The sequence below is a fragment of the Humulus lupulus genome, chromosome 7 (assembly GCF_963169125.1).
Source record: "Humulus lupulus chromosome 7, drHumLupu1.1, whole genome shotgun sequence".
Classification (NCBI taxonomy): Eukaryota; Viridiplantae; Streptophyta; class Magnoliopsida; order Rosales; family Cannabaceae; genus Humulus; species Humulus lupulus.
Window position 1 is genome coordinate 196,871,173 of NC_084799.1, and position 21,972 is coordinate 196,893,144.

General features: G+C 38.0%; 1 long non-coding RNA gene across 1 annotated transcript; it reads left to right on the plus strand.

Annotated features, from left to right (window-relative positions):
- Positions 1–15,450: 15,450 nt before the first annotated feature.
- LOC133790091 (uncharacterized) lies at positions 15,451–16,318 on the plus strand. Its single transcript, XR_009873884.1, has 2 exons — positions 15,451–15,818; positions 16,141–16,318. It is a non-coding gene; the product is annotated as an uncharacterized LOC133790091 (long non-coding RNA).
- The last annotated feature ends 5,654 nt before the right edge of the window (positions 16,319–21,972 follow it).

Genomic DNA, 21,972 nt, shown 5'->3' on the forward strand with positions numbered 1-21,972 from the left:
GCTGGCTAAGAATGCTTGGCATCCTTTCTCCATCATTCTCTGAGCTTTGAGAGATGACACTAATGGGGTACGCAATCCTAAAGCTTGTCCCATGAAACATAGTTTCTGGCCGTCAGGAGTTTCGAATGTCACCTTCTTGCGTTTGCAGTCGATCGTTGCGCCATGCCGTGCTAGCCAATCCATGCCTAGTATGACGTCGAAGTCTTTGATCACCAGCTATATCAGGTCTCCTTCTAGTTCCTTGTCCTCAATCTTGATTGGTACACCTCGTACAATTCGTGATGATAGAACTACTTTGCCCGAAGGCAACTCAGTTACAAACCTAGTTCTAAATATTTCACTAGGTTTGTCTAGTTTATCTATCATTCCTAACGAAATATACGAATGAGTGGCTCCCGAATCAAATAATGCATGACATAAATTATTGAGGATGGAAACCTGACCTGTGACCACCCTGTTGCTAGCATCCGCCTCTCCTTGGGTTAAAGAAAAGACCCGAGCAGGAACCATCTTTTCATCCTTATTTCCTTCTGGATTTTACTGAGGACATTCTTTCTTGCGATGCCCCTCTTGACCACAATTGAAACACTCCTTGGTGTTGGCGCGACATTCTCCGGGGTGCTTCTTCTAACATTTGGCACATGGCGGGTATTCCACGTAGCCCGACTTATTTCCCCCATTATTTGGTCGTGCCCTTTTATTATTGTCAGATTGCTTGTTGTCAGGATGTCTTCTCTTCTGTCCGTTACCATTGTTGTTGGACTGATTGTTGCCGCTATTGCTAGAATGATTGTTGTTCCGACTGGCCTGAGGTTGGCTCTGCTGTCTGGGTTCAGGCTTACTGGCTTCTTCTTTGCTTACATTGGCCTACAACCTTTCTACTTCGATTGCCGTCTCAAGAACGTCGGCATATGAAGTGTTTCCCGGGTTTGCTAGCTTCACCCCCATCTCGATCTTTGGTCGGAGTCCTCTCACGAATTTGTTCACCCTCAGATAATTGGTTGGAACTAACTCTGCTGTGAACTTTGCTAAGCGGTCGAACTGACGAGCATATTCTGCCACTGTTAAAATCCCTTGCTTCAGATTGGTGAACTCCTCAACTCTCGTAGCAAGTACCGCTGAATTGTAGTACTTCTTGTGGAAGAGCTCCACAAATCGGGTCCACGTCATGGTGGCAGCATCATGGGATTGCTGGACCAAGTCCCACCAGATCCTGGCATCTTTCTTGAGCAAAGATGAGATGCAGGATATGCGGTCTGCATTACTGAGGTTCATGTGGGCTAGATGTAGAGTCCAAGAACTTCACTTAGCTAAGATAGATAGTAGTATGATAGTATTTATAGCATTATCTTTGTTACTATGGATTTTTGGTTCAGACCGGGAATTATTTGGACACTCATAGTAGTACTTATAGATTTTCTAAGTTTAATCTATAGTTTAAGAATATTAAGTTAACCTAAGGTTTGATTAATGTGACTGATATTAAGGATTATATATTTTATACTATAAGATTTAGATATCAACCAATAGGATTTTAAGCACATGTTATGAATGGTGATTAAGGATTAAAGATTTTTGAGGATTAAATATAATAAGGAGTAAAGTTTGAATGTTATAGGGTCAGTCAGCAGCTTTGAGTACGTTGAGGGCTTAGTCAAGGCTGTTTACTCCATTCAAACTTAGCTAAAAATGTGTAATTTCGTGTTTAAATATTCAGCGTGTGCCGATATATCGCAGCTATAGGGGGCGATATATCGCAGCACGTAGATACGGAAAACACGAGACGATGCACGGTCGCCTCGGGCATACTGGCCCAGGCGATATATCGCCTACAGGGGGCGATATATCGCCTCCTTCAGCATGGATTCAAACTCTTTTGAATTCATTTCCTTTCAGCCATTCAAACTCCTTCAACAGTCCAGCATCTTTTGAACGAGTCTTCAGCCTCTGCTGAACGATTATTCAAATGATTTTCACCTAAAAAGCCATTATTTTTATTCAAGTAAAATCAAGATATTTTCATTCCCAAACTCTATAAATAGGACCTAGTACCCAGCCATTATTCACCATTTGCTCTAAGTTCAGAAGCTGCTAGTGTTAAGTGAGTGTGAGAGTGTAAACACCTGGTTTGGGGAAAAACTATAAGCTTAAACATCATAAGCTTATCAAACACTTTGGGAAGTGAGTTCTATAGTATTTCGGTGGAGGTTAGATTGATCTTGCAAATCTTTGAGGTAAACCCGAAACTTTGTTTCATTTATTTCATGTTATTTCCTTTCTCAAAACCTTCTACTCAGTCCCCTAACCTCATTCTTATTTTGGTTAGGGAATCCAAGTTCTTAAGCATAGAAGTTGGTAAGTATGTTTTTATGGTTTAGTTTTTCCATCTCTTTCATTTCATCTCCTTTCTTTAGACTCACTCTTGTTCATTATGGTTTTAGGAGTGTTCCAAAAAGTCCCAACTCAGTCCATTTTATCCCGGTAACTTTGGTAAGGAAAATAGGCTAGAATCTATATGTTTATGTTTATGTTATCTTATGTGTTATGTTATGATATGTTATGAATGTGTTATGAATTTGTTATGCATGTGTATGTTGTAGGCTTGGGCATATGCCCTATTTGACTAACAAGACCCCAAAAAGATTGTGGGCATAAGCCTATTTAGCTGGTAGGACCCCACTAATCTCATGGGCATAAGCTTGTTTAGTCTATGGGACCCCAAGTAATAATGGCCATTATAATAAGTGTATGTATTAAGTGTTATGATATGTCTTTACGTTTATTATGAAATTTATGTTTATGACTATGTGTTAGATTTTCCTTGCTGGGCATTAGGCTCATTCCTTTCTGTTTTATGTGCAGGAAATAAGCTTTAGAGGTGGAAAGATTCGTGACGCTTAGAGGATGTGTATCGATGGTGAATGGAGTCAAGGAGCCGAGTGTTATTCGATTCGAGGATGTAGTCTTATTTATGTTTTTTTTTATGGTTTTAGATGTATTTTCCGCATTTTCTATGTAACTCTTTTTACTTTAAGTTAATTTTGTTTTAAAGACAATGGGTACCCATATCCTACTTATTATTTATGAAAGTAACCTTTGTTTCTACAAATTTCTGATAAATTATGGTATTTCCGCAAAAATGTAAGTTTTATGTATAGTTTCGTTAATGGTCCAAAAAGTCTAGAGTAGTGGGCCATTACAGTTGGTATCAGAGCAAACGGTTCTTTTGCATGAAGTTCTCCTCGATACACACGCTCAAAGCTCCGAATCGGACCGCCAAGTAAGTGTTTAAGTTACAAGTTACAAGTTACTTTGTCTATGTGTATAGCTAACGACTTTAGTGTTTATGTTTTAGTTAAGAATGAATGGAGCTTTAAGCAATGAGGATATCCGAGCCATTAAGGCTTTAAAAAGAATAAGGGAGCCAAGAAACACCGTAGGAGCACTAGAAAAGATCACTCGAAGATTGATCTTGTTCCACAAAGAGATAGGTCACCTTCAAGAGTCTAAGCAAATCATGATTAGAGCTGCAGAACAATATGTCCTAGTAATTAGGCTTTTAAAAGATTTTCCTTCAGCAATTTTAACTTTAGAAGAAATATGGGAGAATATAAATAATGATGATGACTTACAAGCAGCCCTAAGATATTATTCTCTCATACTTAAGTTCACCTATGATTTAGAGTTTCAATTCACTAATGAGCAACAACATAGGATCTTCTTGAATCTTCCCCGAGGAAATTTTGAGGCTCAAGACAATGATGATTATAAGGAAATAGATAATGATATGCTAGATGAAGGATCGGATGTAGAAGATCCCGATTTTTAAGAATAGCTAGTTTTTCATTGTTTGTTTTGTTTATTTCTTTATTTTATGATTGTAATAAGTGAAAATTATTTTTTTTTTCCAAATTAATTTCATGTTATTTTATCATGTATGAGTTTGATTTTATTTTCGCAATCATAATAAGTAATAAATAAAATGAATAATGACCAAGTTCAGTGAGGGTGGATACAAATCAATGAACCAAGTTTCCTTATTGAGAGTTAGGGGGCCTTAGTAGTGGGAATGATTTTACTGATCCCAACCCTCCCTCAATATGGTTAACTTTGGAACAAAGATAAGTTTCGAGCCTGAGAATTAAGTCATATAGGATGATTAGAAACACACCTAGAAAATAAAGATGACTTGTTTTTCTAAGTATAGAAACCCACTCTAATAATAAATAAAGACCTATATAATTTTTCATAAGAAGTCATAATAAATAGGTCCGAGATATGTTTGTTTTAGAATAAGTTTTTGCCTTAGAGCCTATTAGGGTAAGTTCTAACAAGTTCTCGACTGTTAGAACTTTTGGTGAAGAAGTCGCTCCGAAGATCTGCACGCACCAACGGAAACGCCTCCAACGTTGTTCCAACGATCAATGATGCCCTCCAGTTCGCAGAAGAGGAGTGCGAACTACTACTAGCCGCAACTCGCCGACACCGTCAGCTGACAACACCGCGGAAATCGCTAGACGGCGACAACAAGTCGAGGAACTCTTGCAGCAACAACGTCAACAGGCGCAGACTTAGCCTCAGCCTCCGCCGCAACCGCAGCCGCAGCTACAACAAATGGCCCTTAGCACCCCAACAAGTTGGTCCATATGGGGGATGGCCAGTGACGAACTACGCGCCACATCCAGTACCGAATATGGAGTCAGTGTATGAAAGGTTCCGCAAGCAGCACGCTCCAAACTTCGAAGGGACTATAGACCCTTTTGAGGCAGAAGAGTGGCTAAGGAATGTGAAGCCAATTCTTTCGCACATGAACCTCAGTAATACGGACCGCATATCCTACGTCTCGTCATTACTCAGGAAGGATGTCAAAATATGGTGGGACTTAGTTCACCTGACTAACGATGTCACCACCATGATATGGAAAAGATTTAAGGAGTTGTTCCACAAGAAGTATTACACCTCGGCATTCATCACTAATGATAGAAGAATATGCTCGTCAGTTCAACAGATTAGTCAAAGTTTGCACCAGAGTTGGTCCCAACCGACTTTACGAGGTTGACCAAGTTCGTCAGAGGACTTAGACCAAAGATGGAATTAAGGGTTAAGTTAGCAAACCTGGGAACCACTACCTATGGCAATGTTCTAGAAACGGCAATAGAAGTAGAAAGGATTCTGATGAATGTTAGTGAGGAGAAGAGAGATTAAACGATTGTTCCAGACCAAAGTCTTTGTCTTGACCCAAGGAGGAACCCATGCTAGTAACAAGCATTTATAGGTCAGATCCTATCCTCAACAATATATGTATCGCTAGATTGGTAGCAGTATACTCGTATATCTCGTTAGGAATGATAGAAAAACTAGACAAACCTAGTGAAAGATTTAGAACTAGGTTTGTAACCGAGTTGCCTTCGGGCAAAGTAGTTCTATCATCACGAATAGTACGAGGCGTACCGATCAAGATTGAGGACATAGAACTAGAAGGAGACCTGATAGAGCTAGTGATCAAGGACTTCGACGTAATACTAGGCATGGATTGGCTAGCACGGCATGGTGCAACAATCGACTGCAAACGCAAGAAGGTGATGTTCGAGACCCCTGACGGCCAGAGACGATGCTTCATGGGACAAGCTTCAGGATTACGCACCCCGTTAGTGTCATCTCTCAAAGCTCAACAAAGGATAGAGAAAGGATGGCAAGCGTTCTTAGCCAGCAGCACGAACGTGGAAAGGGAGACGCCACTTAAGGATGGAGATGTTCGAGTTATACCAGAATTTCCAGAGGTATTTTCCCGATGACTTGCCAGGATTGCCGCCAAAACGAGAAATAGACTTCACGATAGAATTAGTACCGGGCACCGAGCCTATCTCTAAGGCACCATACCGGATGGCACCTACAAAACTCAAGAAGTTAAAGACGCAGCTACAAGAACTCCTAGACTTAGGCCAAGCCATTAACCATGGGGAGCTCCGGTACTATTCGTGAAGAAGAAGGACGGAAGTATGCGGATGTGCGTAGACTACCGTGAGCTGAACAAAGTAATGATTAAGAACAAGTACCCGCTACCTTGGATTGACGATTTATTCGATCAACTCCGAGGCGCGACTGTATTCTCTAAGATCAATTTAAGGTTCGGGTATCATCAGCTCAAGGTAAAAGGAGAAGATATTCCTAAGATAGCCTTTAGGACTCGTTATGGACATTACGAGTTGGTTATGTCTTTTGGTCTTGCTAACACACCAGCCGCGTTATGGACTTAATGAATAAGGTCTTCAAGGATTACTTAGATAAATTCGTTGTTGTATTCATCGACGATATCTTAGTATACTCCAAGGATGAAGTAGAGCACGAGGAACATTTAAGGAATATTTTGACGCGATTGAAGGAGCATAAACTTTACGCGAAGTTCAAGAAATGCGAGTTTTGGCTCTCACAAGTGGCGTTCCTCGGGCACATCATATCGAAAGACGGAGTTGCAGTGGATCCATCAAAGGTAGAGGCCGTGAAGGATTGGCCTAAACCAAAGAATGCGTCGGAAGTAATAAGCTTCTTAGGGCTAGCAGGTTACTATAGAAAGTTTGTAGAGGGCTTTTCTAAGATAGCCACTCCACTCACCAACCTGACCCGGAAGCAACAAAAGTTTAACTGGAATGATAAGTGTGAAGAAAGCTTCCAGTTGCTTAAGGATAAGCTTTGCTCAACAACATTACTTAGTGTCCCAACACCCAACGACAAGTTCGTTGTCTAATGCGATGCATCAAAGTTAGGATTGGGATGCGTACTGATGCAAAATGACAAGGTGATAGCCTACGCCTCACGTCAGTTAAAGGAGTATGAACAACACTATCCAACTCACGATATGGAGTTGGCAGCGGTGGTCTTTGCGTTAAAAATTTGGCGCCATTATCTTTATGGAGAACGGTGCGAGATTTACACGGACCACAAAAGTTTAAAATACTTCTTTACGCAGAAGGAGCTCAACATGAGGCAGCGCCGGTGGTTGGAATTAGTAAAGGATTACGACTGCGAAATCCTATACCACCCGGGAAAGGCAAATGTAGTTGCCGATGCACTCAGCCGGAAAAGCTATGGGAACTTAGCAGCCTTATCCGGAATAGAAAAGCCGCTACAGCAGGAGCTGGTCAGTGCCGGAATCGAAATGGTTGTAGGCAAGCTGGCTAACTTTTCTATCCAATCGAATCTGCTCGAAGACATACGGAATGGTCAGAGACATGATGATTCACTAGCAACGCACATGGATGCAGTCAGAGAAGGCAAGACTACAGATTTCTCAATATCCAGTCAAGGTTTATTGAGATATAAGGATCGGGTATGCGTGCCAGACAATCAGAGTATTAAGAAGACGATCCTAGAAGAAGCGCACAATACTCCGTACTCAGTTCATCCAGGGTCTACCAAGATGACTCATGACATCAAGGCAGTCTATTGGTGGCCAGGGATGAAGAAGGACATAGCGGAGTATGTATCTAAGTGTCTGGTATGCCAGCAAGTGAAGGCGGAGCATCAGCGACCTGCAGGATTATTGCAACCGCTTAGCATACCGGAGTGGAAGTGGGACGATATAGCCATGGACTTCGTGACGGGTCTGCCAAAGACAAATAAGCAGCATGATTCTGCTTGGATAGTCATAGATAGACTAACCAAGTCGGCTCATTTTCTGCCTGTTAAGACTTCTTATACGGCAGACCAATATGCAGACATCTACATCCAAGAGATTGTACGATTGCATGGAATCCCCAAGACGATAGTATCAGATAGAGGATCAGTGTTTACGTCAAGATTTTGGAGAAGCTTACAGCAAGCCATGGGTACTAAATTAAGCCTTAGTACAACTTTCCATCCTCAGACAGATGGGCAGTCCGAGCGTACGATTCATATTTTAGAGGATATGCTACGCGCATGTGTACTTGATTTCGGAGGATCATGGAACAAGTACTTACCACTGATCGAGTTCTCGTACAACAACAGCTACCAGTCAACGATCGGAATGGCACCTTATGAGATGCTATATGGACGAAGGTACCGATCACCGTTGCACTAGGACGAGGTAGGAGAAAGGCAGCTTCTAAGGCCCGAAGCTGTTAGACAAGATCAAGAAGCAGTAACACTTATTAGACAGCGAATGCTTGCTGCTCAAAGCCGTCAGAAAAGCTATGCGGATACCAAGCGACGCGATGTGGAGTTCCAAGTTGGAGATCAAGTCTTCTTGAAGATATCTCCTATGGAAGGTGTCAAGCGGTTCGGGAAGAAAGACAAGCTTAGTCCCTGATTCATAGGTCCTTTTAGATATTGGACAAAGTGGGAACAGTTGCGTATAGACTAGCCCTACCGCCAACACTAGCCGATAGTCACAACGTCTTCCACATCTCGATGTTACGCAAGTATGTGTCAGACCCATCTCACGTCCTCAAGTACGATACCATAGCGCTCCAGAAAGACTTAAGTTATGAGGAACGACCGGTTAGCATCCTAGATAGAAGGATGAAGTAGTTACGGTCTAAGAGCCTTCCTATAGTCAAAGTCCTATGGAGCAATAGTTCTGAACGCGAGGCAACGTGGGAGTTGGAGGAGGACATGCAAGGCCGGTATCCGGAGTTATGTGATAAGTAAATTTCGAGGACGAAATTCTTTTTAGTAGGGAAGAATTGTAGAGTCCAAGAACTTTACTTAGCTAAGATAGATAGTAGTATGATAGTATTTATAGCATTATCTTTGTTACTATGGATTTTTGGTTCAGACCGGGAATTATTTGGACACTCATAGTAGTACTTATAGATTTTCTAAGTTTAATCTATAGTTTAAGAATATTAAGTTAACCTAAGGTTTGATTAATGTGACTGATATTAAGGATTATATATTTTATACTATAAGGTTTAGATATCAACCAATAGGATTTTAAGCACATGTTATGAATGGTGATTAACGATTAAAGATTTTTGAGGATTAAATATAATAAGGAGTAAAGTTTGAATGTTATAGGGTCAGTCAGCAGCTTTGAGTACGTTGAGGGCTTAGTCAAGGCTGTTTACTCCATTCAAACTTAGCTAAAAATGTGTAATTTCGTGTTTAAATATTCAGCGTGTGCCGATATATCGCAGCTATAGGGGGCGATATATCGCAGCACGTAGATACGGAAAACACGAGACGATGCACGGTCGCCTCGGGCATACTGGCCCAGGCGATATATCGCCTACAGGGGGCGATATATCGCCTCCTTCAGCATGGATTCAAACTCTTTTGAATTCATTTCCTTTCAGCCATTCAAACTCCTTCAACAGTCCAGAATCTTTTGAACGAGTCTTCAGCCTCTGCTGAACGATTATTCAAATGATTTTCACCTAAAAAGCCATTATTTTTATTCAAGTAAAATCAAGATATTTTCATTCCCAAACTCTATAAATAGGACCTAGTACCCAGCCATTATTCACCATTTGCTCTAAGTTCAGAAGCTGCTAGTGTTAAGTGAGTGTGAGAGTGTAAACACCTGGTTTGGGGAAAAACTATAAGCTTAAACATCATAAGCTTATCAAACACTTTGGGAAGTGAGTTCTATAGTATTTCGGTGGAGGTTAGATTGATCTTGCAAATCTTTGAGGTAAACCCGAAACTTTGTTTCATTTATTTCATGTTATTTCCTTTCTCAAAACCTTCTACTCAGTCCCCTAACCTCATTCTTATTTTGGTTAGGGAATCCAAGTTCTTAAGCATAGAAGTTGGTAAGTATGTTTTTATGGTTTAGTTTTTCCATCTCTTTCATTTCATCTCCTTTCTTTAGACTCACTCTTGTTCATTATGGTTTTAGGAGTGTTCCAAAAAGTCCCAACTCAGTCCATTTTATCCCGGTAACTTTGGTAAGGAAAATAGGCTAGAATCTATATGTTTATGTTTATGTTATCTTATGTGTTATGTTATGATATGTTATGAATGTGTTATGAATTTGTTATGCATGTGTATGTTGTAGGCTTGGGCATATGCCCTATTTGACTAACAAGACCCCAAAAAGATTGTGGGCATAAGCCTATTTAGCTGGTAGGACCCCACTAATCTCATGGGCATAAGCTTGTTTAGTCTATGGGACCCCAAGTAATAATGGCCATTATAATAAGTGTATGTATTAAGTGTTATGATATGTCTTTACGTTTATTATGAAATTTATGTTTATGACTATGTGTTAGATTTTCCTTGCTGGGCATTAGGCTCATTCCTTTCTGTTTTATGTGCAGGAAATAAGCTTTAGAGGTGGAAAGATTCGTGACGCTTAGAGGATGTGTATCGATGGTGAATGGAGTCAAGGAGCCGAGTGTTATTCGATTCGAGGATGTAGTCTTATTTATGTTTTTTTTATGGTTTTAGATGTATTTTCCGCATTTTCTATGTAACTCTTTTTACTTTAAGTTATTTTTGTTTTAAAGACAATGGGTACCCATATCCTACTTATTATTTATGAAAGTAACCTTTGTTTCTACAAGTTTATAATAAATTGTGGTATTTTTGCAAATATATGTTTTAGTAAGAATATGTATGTATAGTTCGATAATGGTCCAAGAGTCTAGATTAGTGGGTCGTTACACTAGAATCGGCTCCACATTCCTTAGCCACTCTTCCGCCTCAAAGGGGTCTGTAGTTCCTTCAAAGTTCGGAGCGTGCTGCTTCTGGAACCTCTCATACACTGGCTCCATGTGCTGTACTGGATATGGAGCGTAGTTCATCATTGGCCATCCCCCATACGGACCAACTTTTTGGGGTGCTGGGGCCATTTGCTGTGGCTGCGGCTGCGGCTGTGGCGGAGGCTGAGATTGAGCCTGTTGGCGTTGTTGCTGCAGAAGTTCCTTGACTTGCTGTCGCAGTCTGGCAATCTCCGCAGTGTTGTCAGCTGGCGGTGCCGGCGCGTTGCGGCGAGCAGTAGCATGCACTCCCCTTCGGCGAACTGTAGGGACCGTATTGGTCGCTGGAACATCGTTGGAGGCGTTTCCGTTGGTGCGTGCAGATCTTCGGAGCGACATCGTAGCAGAGTTCTAACAGTTGAAAGAAACATGTTAGAACTTTTCCTAATAGGCTCTAAGGCAAAAACTTATTCTAAAACAAACATATCTCAGACCTATTTATTATGACTTCTTATGAAAAATTATATAGGTCTTTATTTATTATTAGAGTGGGTTTCTATACATAAACAAATAAGTCATCTTTATTTTCTAAGTGTGTTTCTAATCATCCTATGTGACTTAATTCTCAGGCTCGAAACTTATCTTTGTTCCAAAGTTAACCATATTGAGGGAGGGCTGGGATCAGTAAAATCGTTCCCACTACTATGGCCCCCTAACTCTCAATAAGGAAACCAGGTTCATTGATTTGTATCCACCCTCACCGAACTCAGTCATTATTTATTTTATTTAGTATTTATTATGATTGCGAAAATAGAATCAAACTCACACATGATATTCAAATAGCATGTTATTCATTTGGAAAAACAATTTCACTTATTACAATCAAAAGTAAATAAAACAAATAAAAACTACTAATCTAAAAATCGGGATCTTCTACATCCGATCCGTCATCTAGCATATCATCATCTATTTTTTCATAATCATCATTGTCATGAGCATCGAAACGTCCTATAGGAAGGTTGGTGAGAATCCTATGTTTTTTCTCATTTGTGAACTGAAACTCAAATTTTGCGGTAAACCTAATTAAGAGGAAATAGTATCTCATTGCTAATGGTAATTCATCCTCCTCATGCATTTCTTCCCATATTTCTTCTAAAGCTGCTATTACAGGATGGAAATCTTTAAACAACCTAATCACTAATACATATTGTTCCGTTGATCTTAGCATTATTTGTTTAGCCTCGTGAAGGCCACCTATCTCTTGGTGAAACAAAAGCAACCTTCGAGTGACCCTTTCTAGGGCTCCTACGGTGTTTCTTGGCTCCCTTATTCTTTTTAAGGCCTTAATGGCTCGGATATCTTGGTAGGTTAAAGCTCCGTTCATTCTTAACAAAAACATAAACACTAAAGTTGTTAGCTATACACATAGGCAAAGTAACTTGTAACTTAAATACTTACTTGGCGGTCAGATTCGGAGCTTTGAGCGTGTGTATCGAGGAGAACTTCATGCGAAGGAACCGTTGTCTCTGATACGAACTGTAATGACCCACTAATCTAGACTCTTGGATTATTATCAAACTATACATACAAATTCTTACTGAAACATACATTTGCGAAAATTCCATAATTTATTATAAACTTGTAGAAACAAAGGTTACTTTCATAAAAATAAGTAGGATATGGGTACCCATTGTCTTTAAAACAAAAATAACTTAAAGTGAAAAGAGTTACATAGAAAATGCGGAAAATACATGTAAAACCATAAAAAGTAAAACAAGACTACATCCTCGAATCGATAACGCTCGGCCCCTTGACTCCATTTACCATCGATACACATCATCTAAGCGTCACGAATCTTACCGCCTCTAAAGCTATTTTCCTGCACATAAAACAGAAAGGAATGAGCCTAATGCCCAGCAAGGAAAATCTAACACATAGTCATAAACATAAATTTCATAATAAACGTAAAGACATATCATAACACTTAATACATACACTTATTATAATGGCCATTATTACTTGGGGTCCCATAGACTAAACAAGCTTATGCCCATGAGATTAGTGGGGTCCTACTAGCTAAGTAGGCATATGCCCAAAATCTTTTTGGGGTCTTGTTAGTCAAATAGGGCATAAGCCCAAGCCTACAAACATACACGTTCATAACATATTCATAACATATCATATTTCATAACATATACATAAGATAACATAAGCAATACACATATAGATTCTATCCTATTTCCCTTACCAAAGTTACCGGGATATGTGGACTGAGTGGGGACTTTTTGGAACACTCCTAAAACCATATGAGAAAGAGTGAGTCTTATGAAGAAGAAGAGATGAAAAGGATGGAATGACTAAACCATTGAAAAACATACTTACCGAAACTTATGTGCTTAAGAACTTGGATTCCCTAACCAAAATAAGAATGAGGTTAGGGGACTGAGTAGAAGGTTATGAAAAAGGAAATAACATAAAGAAAATGAACTAAAGTTTTGGTTTACCTCAAAGACTTGAAAGACCAATCTATACCACAACCGAAATACTATAGTACCTCACTTGCCAAAGTGTTTGATAAGCTTATGATGTTTAAGCTTATGCTTTTCCCAAACCAGGTGTTTACACTCTCATACTCACTGAACACTAGCAGCTTCTGAACTTAGAGCAAAAGGTGAATAATGGCTGGGTACTAGGTCCTATTTATAGAGTTTGGGAATGAAAGTATCTTGATTTTACTTGAATAAAAATAATGGCTTTTTCGGTGAAAATCATTTGAATAATCGTTCAGCAGAGGCTGAAGACTCGTTCAAAAGATGCTGGACTTATGAAGAAGTTTGAATGGCTGAAAGGAAAAGAATTAAAAAATGTTTGAATTTATGCTGGAGGAGGCGATATATCGCCCCCGATAGGCGATATATCGCCTGGACCATTGTTCCTGAGGCGACCGTGCATCGATTCGTGTTTTCCGTATCTACGTGCTGCGACATATCGCCTCCTATAGCTGCGATATATCGGCACACGCTGAATATTTAAACACGAAATTACACATTTTTAGCTAAGTTTGAATGGAGTAAACAGCCTTGACTAAGCCCTCAACGTATTCAAAGCTGCTGACTGACCCTATAACATTCAAACTTTACTCCTTATTAAATTTAATCCTCAAAAATACTTAATCCTTAATCACCATTCATAACATGTGCTTAAAATCCTATTGGTTGATATCTAAACCTTATAGTACAATAAATATAATCCTTAATATCAGTCATATTAATCAACCTTAGGTTAAAATTAATATTCTTAAACTATAGGTTAAACTTAGAAAATCTACAAGTACTACTATGAGTGTCCAAATAATTCCCGGTCTGAACCAAAAATCCACAGTTACAAAGATAATACTAAACATACTATAATACTACTAAACAATTAGCTAAGTAAAGTTCTTGGACTCTACACTTATCAATGCCCCTCATATCAAGCATTTCTTGTCGAAACAGGTAATAAACAATATACAACTACATAGTATTAATCTAGTACAATTATTATATATGCTTCGAATCTATTACAACTAATATAATTATAATTAAATTTTTGTTTTCTATTTTTTTCAGTTCACCTCCGAAAAACCATATACTACTCAAGAAATTGACGAAGTTAGAGAAGAATGGGCAATGTTATATTTAGAATTGGTTAGAGCAAAATGAATGATATTATAGCTAGCTAATTACAATACATGTTTAGAAATTTTAAATTTATTTCGTAAAATTTTTTTGCCATTTTTTTAGTATTTTCTTTTCAAAATTATTTTGATACATATTCGACACTCAAATGGATATATATTTTTAAATCAAAATTAAAATTGTAGCTGTATTTTTTTTTTAAAAAAAAAATTACTTTTAAGGGCATGCAAAGCGAGTCCTAAAAAATTACCCGCGAGTCCTAAAAAATCTGGTTGAGTGCCTATAATTAAGTTTTTAGGACTCGCAATTTTAGGACTCACAAAGCGAGTCCTAAAAACTTAATTATAGGCACTCAACCAGATCTTTTAAGACTCGCGTTGCGAGTCCTAAAAATCCTTAGTTTATAAGGTTCTCAAATAGAGGACTCACGCCCTGCGAGTCCTAAAAAAACTTTTTTGTAGTAGTGTAATTACCTAATTATGACTTTATCAGCTCGTTATGCAATTATACTACCTATCACTACTACAAAAACACCATTTTAGGACACATTTTTAGGACACTCACATAAATGCGAGTCCTAAAAAAGTCTCCTGGACCTTTTAGGACTCGCGTTGTGAGTCCTTATAGAATTTGTTTTAGGACTCGTGGAGCGAGTCCTAAAAGTTTGAGTTTTTTTTTAAACAAACACCTCCTGGACTTTTTAGGACTCGCAACGCGAGTCCTAAAAACTTATGTGTATCATAAAATTTTGAATTTTAAAAAGCTGGAGTTTTTTAGGACTCGCGTTGCGAGTCCTAAAAGAATGTTTTTAGGCCTTGCATTTCGAATCCTAAAAACATTCTTCGCGAGTCCTAAAAACTTATGTGTATCATAAAATTTTGAATTTTGAAAATTTTCGAATTCCCACCAAATTTTTTAAGTGTTCTCATTTAATTAATTATTTATTTTGAAATAATTAATAAAATATAATTATTATGTGTTGGGAAATAATATTTAACAATATGTTTTTTTTTTAACATTTCATTGTTATTTTTTAAATGTTATATCATATACATAATACCTAATATCCTAATAACCTAATAGATCTGCCGCCTCCTTCCTCTCAGCCGCCTCCTTCCTTCTTCTTCTTCTACTTCAACAGAAAGAACTCAGCCGCCTCCTTCCTTCTTCTTCTTCTTCTTCTTCAACAGAAAGAACTCAGCCCTTAGCCACTCATCATCAACAGTTGCGGACGACGACCGACGGTGGCGCAAATCTTCGGGCTGGGTGGTTCTCGGCGATGGCGGCGGATTCAAGCGACGCAGGGGCGAGAACTTTCGGGCTGGGTGGTTCTCGGCAACGACTATGACTTCGAGCGACGCAGTGGCAACGACTTCAAGCTTCGGCCAACGCATGCTCGGTCTAGGTGGTTCTTCTCGCCGACGGCTTCGGGCGACGTAGGGACTCATCAGTGCAAGGCTTCTGGCTGGGGCTCGACGTCGACGGCGACTGGTGGTTCTCGGCGCCTCCGTCCACCACGGTAGTTATTTCTGAATGTTATATATATTGATTTAATATTTATTTAATATATAAATTTTATTTCTGAATTATATATATATTGATTTGAATTTTATTTTGGGTATGTTTTTAGTGTATAGATAATAATTTCAGATTATCAAGGGTATGTTTTTAGTGTGGAGATTTATATTTCAGATTATCAATTTATTTTATTTTGGGTATATTTTTAGGGTATATTAATAGTTTAGGTATTTTGTGTTTCATTTTCAAATTAGTTAATGTTTAACTAATATGTTGTGTTTGTTTTTAGACTGTCTGATTTTGTTTATATATTGTGTTTGCAGGTTTTTAAAATTTGGAGATGTCCGATTTGCAGTTGATATGCTGCCGGTTTTTCTAAGAAAATTTATGGACTCATGTAGATTTAATTATATAAAATTGTTGTTTATCTTTAGAATTAATTAGAATGGCTGTTAATTGTTGTGTCTCATTGAAAATAATGTACAAATTTTGTTATTTTAATTTATAAGTTTTCAGAATTGTATATAAATGTTTCATTTAAAAAGTTATTTTGAATTTAAAATAAAAATAAATTATTTTAAAAAACTAAAAATAAAATTTTTCAGGACTAGAAATGCGAGTCCTAAAAACATTAATTTAAGACTCGCAATGAGAGTCCTAAAAAATTACTTAAAGGCACTCAACCAGATTTTTCAAGACTTGCATTGTGAGTCCAAAAAGAATGTTTTTATTAGGACTCGCACATTCTTTTAGGACACGCATTGCGAGTCTTAAAAACATTCTTTTAGGACTCGCAATGCAAGTCCTAAAAAATCTTAGTTTATAAGGCTCTCAAATAGAGGACTCACGAGGCGCAAGTCCTAAAAACTTTTTTAGGACTCACAATGCTAGTCTTAAAAAACCTTTTTTTATAGTAGTGTATACCTATAACTTCATGATATTTTGGTTTCTTTAAGAAGCAAAAGGACTCTAAAAAAGAAGCAACTTAGGCAAAGTTGCTTGAAATACAATTGAGAAGGACCTAAAAAACTATATGAAAAGATTATTACACCATTTACAAGTGTATGTTTTTAACAGTCTAATTAATGTACCAATAATAAAACAAATCAAGCAAACACAATTCAATTATAAAATAATAATACTAGATATGTCTATATAAAATCAAAAATCATTTCAACTAGACTGAATGAGAGAACCAACAATATAAATATGTAAAATTAGTTGATTAATCCCTCTTAGAGATTATTAAAAAAAAACTGACCTTGTAAGAATGCCGACAAGGTTTGAGACAGTTGAAAATTACAGTATAACAAAATATCTTGTTTAATAATAGAATATCCCCAATTTAATCATCATAAGGATTTCATAAAGAAAAAAGAATGACTTATTATGGGCATTTATGACACTTTGTATGCCTTTAAGAATATAAGAGCACAATAAGTCCTATAATCACTAACATAATAAGCATACTCATTATTTTAACATTATTGGCAAAAAAAAATGAATACCATAAATATAATTAACCATAATAATACCAGAAAGAAATATCCAACAAAAACATATCTATATATAGATATATATACCAAAATCAATGAATGTAAAAAATGAATCACAAAAAAGAACTTAATTACAATAGTACACATATATATTCTAACGCTGAATAAACATAACAAAATCAAATGCAAAGTATCCAACAAAATATATATGCATAGTATACACTAAAATCAACAAATCTATACATTTTTTTTTTCCAATTGAAAGTTGATATAAATCTATTGTCCACCTAAAATACATAGAAACATAGACGTGCACACCCTGCCATTTTAGCTATTTCAAACTAAAGCATAGTTGAGATCAAATGCTTCAATTCAAACGACAATTCCTGGTCAACTTTAAAAATTGAAGCTTCACTATATTAGAATAAATGCAAACTCAATCGGATGGTGAATGAAAAGTACATCGATTGATGTAACTTTATTTTATTTTATTTATTTTGTTGGTAACAATTGGTGTAACTTTCGTACTTACTGTCTATGGGATGAAATAAAAGGAGCACAACATGATGAGATATCAATTCCAACTACCTCCATGGCATGACAATTGCAAAAAAAAAAAAACTAAAAGGAAAACAATTATGAGACAATTTGAACAGAGAAATATAGTATTAATACCTTCATCATGTTACATAGATTATAATATGAGACAAGTTGAGATCTCATGGCATCTACTTTCACAAGGCAATGAATGAATTGCTATACTATAATTTTTACAGACTTATAATGAAATATCAAAGCATAAAGTTGCAAGTTGAAATAGTAATTATATCAAAACATAAAGAATTACTAGGAAAAAGATATATCAAAGCATAAATATGACCACATCAACAAAGAAAACGTCAAATGAAGAGCCCAATATCATGATAAACTCTCAAGTCATGACTACTAAAATATGTAGTATCATGAGGAAATGAAAAAATAAATAGAAAAATAAAATACCTAAACCAGAAAAATATGTAAGTTAATTAGAAGAAAAAAAAAACTCATTATTAAACACAAAATATGGGAGGCATTAACACACAAAAAAATGACAAGAAAATCTCAAAAGACTAACCTGAGATGTTGCTCATGCTCCTCCTCTGCCTGTGAGTAAATCAAGATATCATCAATAAAGACGATCACAAACTGGTCCAGATAGTCCTTAAACACTCTGTTCATTAGGTCCATAAAAGCTGCCGGAGCATTAGTCAAACCAAATAACATAACAAGAAACTCATAGTGCCCATATCTAGTACGGAAAGCTTTCTTGGGTATGTCTTCATCCTTAATTCTCAACTGGTGATAACCAAATCGAAGATCTATCTTTGAGAACACCATTTTACCTTGCAGTTGATCAAATAAATCATCTATCCTTGGTAGGGGATACTTGTTCTTGATAGTCAACTTATTCAGTTCTATATAGTCTATACACATCATTAGTGAACCATCCTTCTTCTTCACAAATAACACCGGTGCACCCCATGGTGAGAAACTGGGTCTAATAAAACCCAGATCCAACAACTCCTATAACTGTACCTTGAGTTTCCTCAACTCAGCTGGGGCCATTCTGTAAGGAGCCATAGACACTGGCTCTGTCCCAGGTGTCAGCTCAATAACAAAGTCAATCTCTGGGTACGGCGGCAACCCCGGCAGATCCTCTGGAAACACGTCCAGAAATTCAGAGACCAACCTAGTCTCTATGGTCCCACTGGCATGACCTGCGTGGTATCCACCACACTGGCTAGGAATCCTATGCAGTCTTCCTGTAGTAGTTCCCTAGCCCTCAGTATCGAGATCATAGGCATTCGGGGTCCAGCACAGTGCCAACAAATACAAAAGGTTACTCACCCTCAAGTTCAAAAGTTACCATCTTCTTTTTACAATAAATGGTTGCTCCATATCTAGTCAACCAGTCCATCCCCAAAATCATGTCAAAATCAGTTATGGCTAACAAGTTCACATACAAAACAAGTTCACATACAAAACAGGCCTTCGCCCGACACTCACCTAGATGATGTCTCCTGCATCTGGCACACTCTGGATATGTCTTCCAGTTCTCATTGCCGCCCTGGCGGGCAATCTGCGCACCCTGTGGCCTCCTATCAGCTCTAGGAGCCAAACTGGTGTCCGGGATTTTTCTTTTCTGATCACTGGAGCCTCCGCCCCTACCAACTCCTGAGAAGGGAGGTCCCATCCTCCTCATATCTCTCCTGGCTGCATTATCACGCTAGATCTTATTCTCAGCACCCTCTGCAGTAAGGGCTCTCTCCACTACCTGAGCATAAGTTGTCACTCCAGGTACAGTGGTAATTTTGACATCCCGGGCTATCATAGGTTGTAGCCCCTGAAGGAATCTTTCCTTCCTTGTCCCATCAGTGGGCACCAAGTCTGGAGCAAACTTGGCTAATGTGTTGAATTTCAGGGCATACTCAGTCACTGACATATTCCCTTGCAAAAGTTTACTAAACTCCTCGGCCTTTGCAGCTTTAACGGCCTCATTATAATACTATTCATTGAAGAGGGTTTTAAACTCTTCCCAACCCATTGTAGTTACATTTATAGTCTGGGACACCACCTCCCACCAGATTCGGGCACCCTCTCGAAACATGTACGTGGCACAAGCCACTCTTTCATTGCCCACAACTCTCATGAAGTTCAAGATGGACGTAATCATAGCCATCCACTGCTCTGCCTTAAGTGGATCTGTGCCACCCTCAAATACCGGAGGGTGTTGCTTCCTGAACCGCTCATATACCAATTCCCAACGGTTCTCCAACTCTGTCTGCTGTTGTACATCCGATACTGAAACAGCAGATGGGACCCCTGAAGCAGCGTTCTCAGCTGGAACCTGTTGTTGCCTCAATCGTAATATCTCTTCATTCTGCCTCTGCAGTTGAGCTTGTAAGTCTGCAAGCACCAGCTGCCAGTTCTCAGGGGCTAGCAAAGGGTTCTGACCCTGATCATTACTTTCGGCCTGATACCTAGCGCTGGCTGGCTCATTGGATTGCCCTGGAAGCATACTTCCAAGTCTATCTGCAATCAATGACTCACCTTATCAGGCAGTAATAACAGTATCTCACATCAACCCACGGTTCAAAACTGATCGAATAAGCATCCACATGCATGCTAATAAGCATCCCAATAATTCATACTCAATAATCATGCTAATAAGCAGAGAAATTTCATGGCATCATCAAAACAAAATGCTAGTACGCATATTCTTTGGCATGCATGACCACCTAACAATGTTAATGAACATTTTTCCTTATGCATGCTACGACACTAATAAGCATCCTCGATCCAGGGTACACATACAACATTGCTAATAAGCATTTATGACATTCATAAAATTCAATGACGCTAATAAGTAGTCCTGTAACACTCACTAATATCTATCGTGCTAATAAACACGTTCTCAATCTACATGCAGTAGTCAAGGGCCAGGCCCTATCAGAATAGCTCATGCTTCTTATTCAAACTAGCAGATAAAGCACACATAATTCATTTAAGCATGTATACACATAATTACATTAATAGTTACCCAACCCTGAGTCGAGCTTGTCTTTAGTAGAGAATGTACATGCCCAGTCCAACATCAGGAACCCTTAAACCTTGGCTGCTATGATACCACATTGTAACGCCCTAATTAACAGGGTGTTACAATACTCACCTTGCTTTGATGGTTTTTAGGAGTTTTTCCAAAGTCCCAATCTTGTTCTCATATCCCGGTATATTTGGTAAGGAAAATATAGGACAGGATTTTATATGTTATGTTATATGTTATCTTATGATTTATGTGTTATGTTATATGTTATATGTTATATTATGTATGTTTGTAGACTTGGGCATATGACTTGTATAACTAGCAAGCCCCAATAAATTTATGGGCATATGACTTGCTTAGCTAGCAAGCCCCACAAATCTAATGGGCATATGACTTGTTTAGTTTACGAGCCCCAAGTAATAATGGCCATTATAGTATATGTGACATATGTTTATTATATGTTTTAGTATATGTTGCGATATGAATTTTATGTGTTAGATTTTCCTTGCTGGGCATTAGGCTCATTCCTTTATGTTTATATGTGCAGGAAAATAGCTATGGTGGCGGAAAGGTTCTTGTGTATTGAGGCAAAATGGAAATGGATGGATTGAGCGTTCGGTACGAGGATGAAGTCGCTTCTTAGTCTTTTCTTAAAAAAAATTATGCTTTATATGTCTTTTCCGCACTTTATTTTGTAATCCATTTATTTAAAGTTATGTTATGTTTTCATTTTAAAAACAATGGGATCCCATATCCTACTTTAAATTTTATGTAGTTTAACACTTGTTTTCTTTCAAGTTTTAATGAAGTTATGATTATTTCACTTGTAAGTTTTATTAAAAAATAGTGTCTATGTATAGTAGTCATTAATGGTCCAAAGTCTAGAGTAGTTGGGCCATTACAGTTGGTGTCAGAGCCAGGTTCATTCGCATGAAGTTCTCCTCGATACACACACTCAAAGCTCCGAATCTGACCGCCAAGTAAGTATTTAAGTTATAGTTATTATGCTTATATGTATAGCTAACGATTTTAGCATTTGTGTTCTCAGTTAAGTATGAACGGAGCATTAACCTATG